Genomic DNA, 10027 nt, shown 5'->3' on the forward strand with positions numbered 1-10027 from the left:
CGAAACCACTACACCGGGAAAAGCCCACAAACCAGCACTAAAATCGTACATATAGTCACCACTTTCCAAACACGTAAGGCATCTGACTGTTGTGACCAGCCTTAAAGCAAGACACGTCTATTCTGATGCTGTGTTGCTAGTGTAAGTGGGTTAGCGCTTATAGTGTCCTATAATTGGAGACATGCAGCATAAACGCCAGCATGTTCTGTGTGACGACGTCAGTTTTGCGGTGTTGCTTTTCAATACTGAAGTGACCCCACAAGAACAGCAGTGTGCGATTATTAAACGCGATATAATATTACTAGCAGCGAGACGTTATCAAACGCGACGCAAATTAACTAACAGCAGCAGCCGCAACAGCTGTATATGTATTATACTTCGGAGAAATACTCGGTACATGCAGTGCTGGGGTACAGATATTACGATGTTCTTCCGCATATGTTAAGCAGCAATTGAGGAAACATTCGAAAGAAAGCTGCTGATTGCGAAATCGCCACATTGTGTGCTGTAGATGTCGAAAAAGCATGACCAGTAGGGCTTGGATACCATGTTTCAGATGTCGTTTCTCGGAATCAGTGTCCTCTTTCAGCATGTAAACACCTGCAGTTTGCTTAGAAAAACGTCAATTTTAGTAGTGTAAAATGCTTCATGTTAGCCATGCAGCGCTGAGTATTAGACTGATCACCCACCTCCGAGTCTCCCTCAATTTCCACCTGACCGACTGATTAAAACAGTTTTAAAATGTTATTTCGATTTAGTAAGACAAAAAATAATATATAACCGAAATTTCCGATTAATACCTGGGGCTCTAATTAATAGTATCTTCATTAAATGAGAAATATTACACTTAGCTAAGGAGATAACATATAGCTTTTTTCCCTACCAGACCAATGACCTTACCGTTTAAATCTAGCACCTTTCGAACATCACTTCAGGGTTCGACCGTCATGACCTTCTCGAAGATTTTTTTATGAGGGGCCAAAGTTTGGTGGTCATTGCATCCTACCAATGCAATAGCAGCTGATGCAGTAGTATAAGGATTGATTGGTGGCTCTATTGAAGAAAGAATCATTACGATGACATTGCCTGCCAGGCTGGGTCGCTTTAGGTGGCTTAGAAAACTAAAATACTACCTAAATTCCGGCGAGGTTACTCTCAGTTACTGTGAGGGTACGCGATGAGAGTTATATTCGGAAAATTTCGCTTTTTAAAAATCAAGCGTCAGTACGAGCTGCTGTAACAGCAGCCAACTGCCCGGAGTGTTTTTGCGTGCCCTTGACTTTGGCCGATCCTTTCCGATCTGTCAATGGGGGGGGGGTCAAAGTTGCGCTTGACATGAAAACGTTGCAGCAATAAACAATAATCAGCCAATCAGAGCGATTTGTCTCTATGCCGTTATGTTATGTTTTCTAGCCACACAACTCGAGTCAATTCGAACTAACGCCATAAGAACATAACAAATTTGCAAGGTTTTTCAACCGTGATGACAAGGGAAACCATGCTGAAGTGAGCGCTTAATGCCGCCCATCGACACCATCTCAGCGCAACGTAGGTTTAGTTATTCGTAGGCGCGAGGCGCTAGCTCACGCTTGCATAGGACATAGTCGACTGCGGCGCAGTCGCGCCCCTATCTAACTAGAACATCATAGAACAAGCACGACCCCAACAAGGGCGTCGCTCTCTCTGCGTTTCTGTGGCCTGGTTGCTCGTGACGTTAGCGCTCCGGCTACCGACGAACACGGGGGCGCGGACTTTGTGATGCAGGGGTGTGTGGCGGTCGTCTTGGCGCCGCAGCTTGGGCTGCAGATTTCGACCCACAGAGGCCCTCAATACTAAAGCTACTGGATAAGAAAATGGGGGGGGTCAAAGTAACAGGCAAAACCAGACAATCAGAGAAGCAGCCTTTTTAATGTCTTTATGTCAAGATTCTTTTAAGTTTTACTCTGAAACCCCTAATGCCCAAATCTTGAAAGGCGGCATGTTGAAATACACCGCTGTTTAATCGACGTTTTAAATCGCGCCCGGCGGATCCGTATTTGCCCAGAACTTCTCGGCAAGTTGCCAATGCGTTTCAGTCATTTAAGTTTCATTTCTATGCGTACGGTGGCTTTTGTGCTGTAAGCTCATGAATATCACGCTGAGAGCATCGACAAATTTGAAAAACAAGACAAAAGTATTATTGTGATGCAAACCGCTGACAAAGTCTCATTAATGCGCTTAGTCTCTTCTCATCACCAGCGAGACACTGTCTCAACCATCTTGGTTGCTCCTTTTTGAAGTATTATATCATCAGACCTGTACACAAATAATAGGAAACAAACAGTTTTAATCATTATATTAAAGTTAACTAATGGAAAAGATGATTTACCCCTTCGTCTGTTATCACATTTTTCAAATGCATTCCATTGGAAACGAAATGACTGCTAACTATTTAGCCTCAAAATTGCGTTACCCACACCATCACAAAGCTAAGCGTCTGTACTTTATGATTGTGCCTTCATTTACTCAAAAAAAAACTTAGGTAGAACAAAAATAATGATCGCATTTGAAAAAATCTTGGATCTGGCTGGGCCTATCCAAACACAAAAGATTTTAGTCATTTTATGAACTAGAAACCAAGGAGAAGCGGATAGATGTTTTCCGATCGCTAAACGGGCACTAGAACCACTTGAAAAGGGTGACTGAAGATTGGGTTTCACAACTATTCGAAGCTTGGTTCTCGGCCTACACTTCTTTTCCGCTTATCTAGGCCAGTCCAGTTCTGTAACCACTTCCTTATTGTTATTCACCGGCACTCCTGTGTAGTCTGCTTCCTAGAAGGCTCATACAGTGAGCTACCCGCGTGCTGTGCCATCACTCACCCTCCGTCGGACGAGATTTCCGTTTTGGCTATCTGTTCCCGATTAGATACGAAAAGATGAGGGCTTTTTTTCAAAGGCCCAAGCAAAAAGCTTAAAAAAAGACTAAGCAAAATTTTACTTTCGAATGGACTCGTAGCATTTAATGCTACTAAACCCTTTTGCGGCGCCGCGCCCTGTCACTTAAAGGTTTTACTTGTTTAGGCACCTGGAAGCTCACGATTTTTCTCCTTATCGTCTATCCAGTCGCGAAGGGTCGTGCGAGTAATATTTAGCTTCTCTGATGCGGCTTTGTAGCTTTCTAACGCGTTCGCAGTCTTGATTGCGTCGCGCTTGGTAATATTGGTATAAGAACGCTAAGGCACCAGCTCCGAAGTGAGATTAATCTAAAACTTCTTGAAGAAAACACCTGATGCAATTTATTGTTTCATTGAGTTAAGATATAAATTTTGCTCAAATAGTCATTTTTAAGCTACAAGTATTCTTGCCGGATATTTATCGTGTGATGAATCTCATCGTCGTTTTTTGTAGGATCCTAGGCGTGAGCTTGGCTAACTGATACTATCTCGCAAAGAAGCATGTTGTTCAAGCCTGAGGCAGTCTCCGTGATTGTCCATTGTAAAAACCAGCGATTAATGCAGCAATCGATACGCTGAGTAAATGCCAACATCGTGGCGCAAGTGGCGCCGCAACAATAAAATGAAGACCTTCGTTCTAAGCCCTGAGTCGTTAAAAATGGTGTCAACGGCCGGGTTCGAACCGGCGACCTTCTGCGTGTAAAGCAGACGTGATAACCACTACACTACGCCGACTACAACAATATCGACTTTTCACATGCATAATTAACTGAGATCCCATTAAAATGTTGGCGTAGGATTTTTGGATTAGGACCCAAACACGAATTCCAATTTAATGACTGTCTTATGGGGTCGGCTTTAAATCAGACCAGGTCGCAACAGAAAAGTTGATTTTTCGACTGCCTTTACGCACGCAATCTTCTCACCTTTCACTGCAACCAGTTGTTGCTCGACTAAATAAGTAAGTATTCCAGCGTGTCCACACTTCGAAGGTCATACCTGTTCTGAGAACAGCTCGAACAGTTTCTATGATGCTTTTAATGAATTTACAGTTTTCGCTTTGCAGGGGCGGCTTAATTGAAGCCAACCCTGGAAAGAAGACGTAAATGATCAACTACCCAATATCTGCGTTGACACGATTCATAATTGCAGATAAAAAGCTAATTTTATTTAGGTAAGGATGACAACTTTCATTCATTCTCAGCTCGACCTGAGAGCAGCCAAATGATACGTACGCATAAGTTCCATCCATAAGACATCCGGATGCTTAATATTTAAGCAAACCAAGTATAAATCTGATAACGTTTAACAATTAAATGAAAAGGATGATCACACGATTTGGATCACTTGTCGCACGCCTAGGAAGCGAACCAAACCACTCTAATTGCAATGGATCGTATACATCAAAAGGGACAGTAGGCGAAAGCTAACTCTGAACTATCATTTAGTAACTGGACGCACTAAAAACAAAATCTCGACTATTAGGTATTCGAGAATTCAGCTCAATCAACTTAGTACACTAACTCCGCTTTTTGAGCTGTACAAGCACTGCGAAAAGCGTTCTGTGGACATTGGAAAGATGACTACATGGGCTGTGCTTTGCAACCTTGCGGATGAGCTAAAGTGGCAATAATCCAGAGCACGAAATAATAATCAAAAAGCCAAATTTGTCTTGAGTAGATCTGAACGTGGTAGGACCATAGATGAATGGTGTCAAGACTGCCATTCCGAAAGCGCCTCGCCTCCGATAAGTACGATTAATTGCTGGACGGTGCTTGTGCAGAAGAGCCAAGGGCTTTTTGGTATATGCATTGTGACACGAATCGATGGATTGCTGGACTCATTAGTCACGGCACCCGCAAGATCCAGCCAGGATTCTCACCGCACGCCACAACGGCTGTGTAAGACAGTAATCGTCTTGAAACGCGCTTCTGCGAAATTGGTCTGATGTATTTGGTTCTGCGATCGATTATCTTCTCCTCTGGGTGCAGTGTTGCGTGCCTATAATGAACGCTAGTTGGCGCAAAGTATTGCCAAGTTTTGGTCGTTTCGATGCGAATTTCAGGTGGGCGAAATGTGTTGTAAGCAACGGCTGGGAAAAGCACAGAACCGACATTGCCAGATTACGTTTATTGCTTGCCTCCTTGATTATTCGGATATTCTACCGATCATATAAACCTATTGGACCTGTATAGGTTTATGATTGGTAAGTATTCAGTGCTAGCTCCGAAATGGTACGTATACGGAACTGATCAGGAGATTGGAACAGAATTCTTGGGTTGTACCTCCAGACCCCCGTAGAAGAGAAAACATGTTCTGGAGAGCGCAACGGGTCCGCTCGCTGTTGAGCTCGAGGCTGGGGCCACCTCCGCAAATACTGCGCGGGCTTGCTGCTGCTACGCAGCCCAGCACCCGATCGCTCTCGATATGAAGCGACCCTCTGTTTAAACGGTACTACACTCGTGCTCGCTCTCTGCCTAGTTGATGCATCGATCTGTCGTTGCTGGTCGTCAATATGGCGCAGCTGCGTAAAGGTTGCACATGACAAGACAACGAGTGATACTCCATCGGAGTGGCGAGCCTGGCTCGTTGCCCAATATGCTCAAACGTAAGACCAAACTCGTTTTCATTTCCATTCTCCGTCAAATGATTTTGAATTTGACTTACCACTAATGCCACACGCGCCTGTGTTGCACGTCGTAGCGAGGAAGTTTGCCCAACGCTGCTGACATAGACGAGTTTGTTGCGGTTTGTCTGATAAAAATAGTGTACATAATCACAAAATTTAAATCTTACCCGACCCGCCGTCAAGATGCCAGCTACCAAAGCTTTCATAGCTGTTGGACCTTCACCTACACGAATCCTTCGTATTGTGCTTCTGTAACATTATTTGCTGGATTAGCATGATGGGCGCATCCGTGCCCCACCCCACGACCATTTTCTGGATGACAATTCTTTTCACTTTTTATAGAAAGACTGGATAGCATTCGTCAACCAAAAATTGTAAAGGAGTAACACCACGACGACTAGTGCGACTGTTATATCTTGGTTCAGCAATCTTTATGGTCAGATGAGCGTATTGTTGTGCGTCATAATTTCAGCCCATTAGTAAAATTAAAACGTAGGGAAGCAGTTAAATTATTTAAAGAGCAACCAATATACATTTCAAATTACATAGCAGTCTGCCTGTTCCTCCATGGCGAGTAAGTAGATATCACTTGTGTCAGGGTAGTAGGGGGGATGTTCAAATTGGTACTCGTTGGTTGTGACCATAAAGATTGTCTTGAAAATAGTCTAGGTTTGCCGTCATAGAGACTTTTCGCAACCACGTTTTAGTTGTTTCCGCAAAAACTTTGAAAACCGTAGTACCGTCAAATACAATATTCAAAAACAATTTGAGCGAGGAAACTGGCCAATTAGCTTAAACCACATTCAGCTTCGCGCAGGCAAACATGATGCCTCCATTATTTCCGGTGCAAGAATACAGCGGCCTTTAGAATCTTAAAGCGATTCCTTTGTTGATCGCTGCCACGATCGGTGAATACATGCACTTAGAAACTACCAAACATACGCGCCTTAGTGTAGTCCGGTCTTTGAAGTAGCAGATCATCAACTCACATTTTCGATATTTCGATTTATCTGAAAAAGATAATCAAGGACTTTGTACTGGTCCTTTTTAACTTATATCTAGTAATGTGAGAGTTTACTTGAAAGCGGGGGATTTTAATTGGGCGAGTACGTTAGAATAAGTACACATGAAGAAGAAGGAGCAGGCGCTAAAGCTTTCAGGTAGTCAATCAGCAGAAGATCTGTTGCCTCCTAGTACTACTCTCGACACTCATAGTCGATACTGGACACCATCATGGTGGTGCTAAGACTGAAATCAAGCACTTTGCGAAAGCAGTCGGATTAGAATCATTCTAGTCTGACATTGATGACGGCAATTCGTCTTGGTGTGCGCTGAAACTCATCTCAAAAGTGGTTGCGAAAGGTCTAATAAACCACGTTTCAAACCCCTGTTTTGCACTTTACTCGACTCATTCCACAACGCAGGTGAAGTATTATTTGTGGATGCAAGGTGTATGTAAAATCTTCATACGACACGATGGCCGAGCGGTCTAAGGCGCTGGTTTTAGGCACCAGTCTTCGGGCGTGGGTTCGAATCCCACTCGTGTCATTCTTTGTCTCGTGTGCACAAAACAATTTGACCCACATTTTGAACAGCCACTCTAATCTGAAGCTTAGTCTGTATAACCCAGGCGTACCACCGGGGTACATATTTTATGGCAACAAAAATTATATGTGAGTGGCTCTAAAACAAACGCGTTCTTTAAAAATCATAGGGTTTATACGCCGCTCTAACCGCACACGAGTGCACGCGATGATAGATCGCTCAAAGTGGGGCAACTTCGAACCCATGCAAATCTACAAAAAGCTGCGTGTCTGGCACCTAATGCCTCTACAGCCATCGAAACACCTGCGTTTTCCTGAAGGCCGTTTATAAGCTCATACCTTTCTGTACCAACAAGTATGTGGCTAATGTCATTTTGACTAGAGTTGGCCTAGAGTTTATTCTCAATGATTTGTTTACCAACTCGGTGAGACACGCCGATCCTTGATTGTTTTCTTTAATTGGATGCGTCGAAGTTGTATGAGTGTTTTTAGCAAATGCTGTATAACTTCTATAAAATATTGCAGAATAGCGGTCTCTTTTTTTTTACCTAACGTTTGTTTTACCTTACTTTCCGTTTGACCGCTATTCGCTCAGCGGTAATGACGGCTGTCAGTTGATTTGTGCTGGTGCGCTGTCGTATGTTTAACACTGAAATGACTGGTGGCCGCCGTGCTTAGCTAGTCAATCCGCTCTATTGAGCGATGGCACCGGATATTCAAGAAAAATGACAATGTCCTGCCTAAAATGCAGCATGCACGTCTGCACGTTGACCAGCGTCTGCAGCTGCGTTTGTAGAGGATTACATGAAGCTAAACCCGAGTTTCTACCGAGAGGAGCTGCCAGAAGCTGTCAAGGTAGAGGTAAAGCGCTGGTAAAAACGTTTTACCCAGCAATATACCGCTTTCTACGCTTTGATCAGAGAATAAGCAAAACAGAACACCAAAAGGCTCGTGAGTGATTCCCGAGCTAGATAAAGGCGTTCAATCAGAAGTTAAAACCGTTTCACGGTGGTTATAAGCTCATACCTTTATGCATATAACGCCAGAGAAGCATACGCTAGTCGTGTGCTGAACTTTTTGCGCCGTATTGGTTGATATATGGGGAGCCAGACCCATTATTAGCGTTTTTGCACCCTATTGGTTGATATATAGGGAGCCAGACCCATTATTATGTGTTTGAGTGGTCGCCGGATCCTAAAATTAGGTTAGTTGAATTTTCGCTATACCTAAGACCCAATTGTCTTATTCCGAGCTTCCTCAACACCATAGTGTAGGCAAATAACGGAATAAATACCTGGCCCGTTAGATGATCCGCACGAAAATTTTCAGCTTTTCACTTACGTCCGAAGCAGCCGGCCAATTTTTTACACTTTCTTTACAGAAAAACTTAAGATGGTCGATAGGGGTCAATTCGTCTGAAATTGTCTCATCTATAACAGTGCCGGCAGCTCAGGTGGCTAGCCCATGTGGACATATTGAGGGCCCATACGGGAGCACGGTTGTTGTAGGTTCGATTCGCATCGAATGCGACTGCGTTAGCTCTCCAATCTCTTTAAATTGGCTGTCGAAAAATGACTGGCTAGTGCTCAGCTTGAATGAACCGAAGCAGGAAGCGCCAAATTCTAGGCTCTCGATCGTAAATGTATTTTCTTCTGAAGCTGGAATGACGGGGTTTTGTCTTCATTTGAAAAACCTCGAAAACCAGAGAGCCAGTTTGGTAAGTTCAAACTTGTCAGGCTCGTTCTGGGTCCCTGCTCCCGGTAATGAAGCGCAGTGGCTTCGTTGTAAGGTCGCGAAATGTGGCTGAAACGAGCATGTTCGGACATTTCAAACGTGTTCCCGACTCTCAGTAAGGTCTCAAATGACCATTTTAAGAGGTTTTACGGGTTCGCGATAAATTGGAGAAACTTTGGCTCGCTTCATCTTCTTTCCAGCTGAGGGCTAGTGAGAGTGTTCTAATTTTATACAACGCCCTCTTAGAGCGCGAAGTAATCGAAGGGCGCTCTAATCAATGGGGGTGTTTTATTCGATATTATACGTTATCGACTATCGGAACTATTGGAAAAGCCTCCTTAACTACCACTTCTTTTCAGAGCTTCTCCCACGACTCGATCGTCCACTGATTTGTAGCTAGACGCACTTTGTTCTCTGCTTTATGCTTATTCAGGACCTCACCATCCGTGTTCCCAGTGTCCGTTTCGTTCGTGTTGTTCTTGACTTCGTCTGGTATCACGCAAACGCACTCATGAAACCAGTACTCTCCGTCACAGATACACTCGTCCCAGCAAATGCAGTCCTTACAGCACTAGCATGTCTCCCACCACCCACGCTTGCTAGGCCATACTGCGGCCGCATTCTTCACCGAGTCTTCAGTAGTTTCAGTCTCTGCGTCCGTCTCCGCGCTGATGTCTGCCAGCCACTTTCCCGTAAGTTTTTTTAAGGGTCCCCTGACCCCAACGTCTAGTGGCTGGTTGACCGCGGTGCTGTAGGGTGGCAACTGGCAAATCAGAGCCAACGTTGTCGCAGCTTCAGCATCAACTTCCTTCATGGATACGTTTGTTTTGAAGCAATCGAGGTTAAGGATTGATGCCGCATCAATTTTGAAACTAGGGCAGCTCCTGTACGTAGAATGAACACCCTGGGGCATCCAGCCAGCCGCTCTCATGTACAGTATACACATGACCGGCCGGATATGTTGGTAGCTCCTCGTTTTTGATTTACTCACCTGGCAGCCATCGAACAAACGCATTGGAAGTTTCTTTCCTTTAACACTAAGTTAATCAGTCGACCAGGCCAGATTTCAGAGGTGATAATCATGTCAAATACTCACTCAGAACTCGTGAGGGTTTAAAACCAGGTAAATACTAGAGTTCAGCATATGTTACATGAAGTAACAAAGCTAAGAATAATGGTAGAATC

General features: G+C 44.1%; 1 non-coding gene across 1 annotated transcript; it reads right to left on the bottom strand.

The window, feature by feature from the left end:
* Nucleotides 1-3597: 3597 nt before the first annotated feature.
* Nucleotides 3598-3670, bottom strand: PITG_28036. The gene has a single exon. It is a non-coding gene; the product is annotated as a tRNA-Val (tRNA).
* Nucleotides 3671-10027: the final 6357 nt, after the last annotated feature.

This window comes from Phytophthora infestans, genomic scaffold, assembly GCF_000142945.1.
Source record: "Phytophthora infestans T30-4 supercont1.28 genomic scaffold, whole genome shotgun sequence".
NCBI classification, from domain to species: Eukaryota; Oomycota; class Peronosporomycetes; order Peronosporales; family Peronosporaceae; genus Phytophthora; species Phytophthora infestans.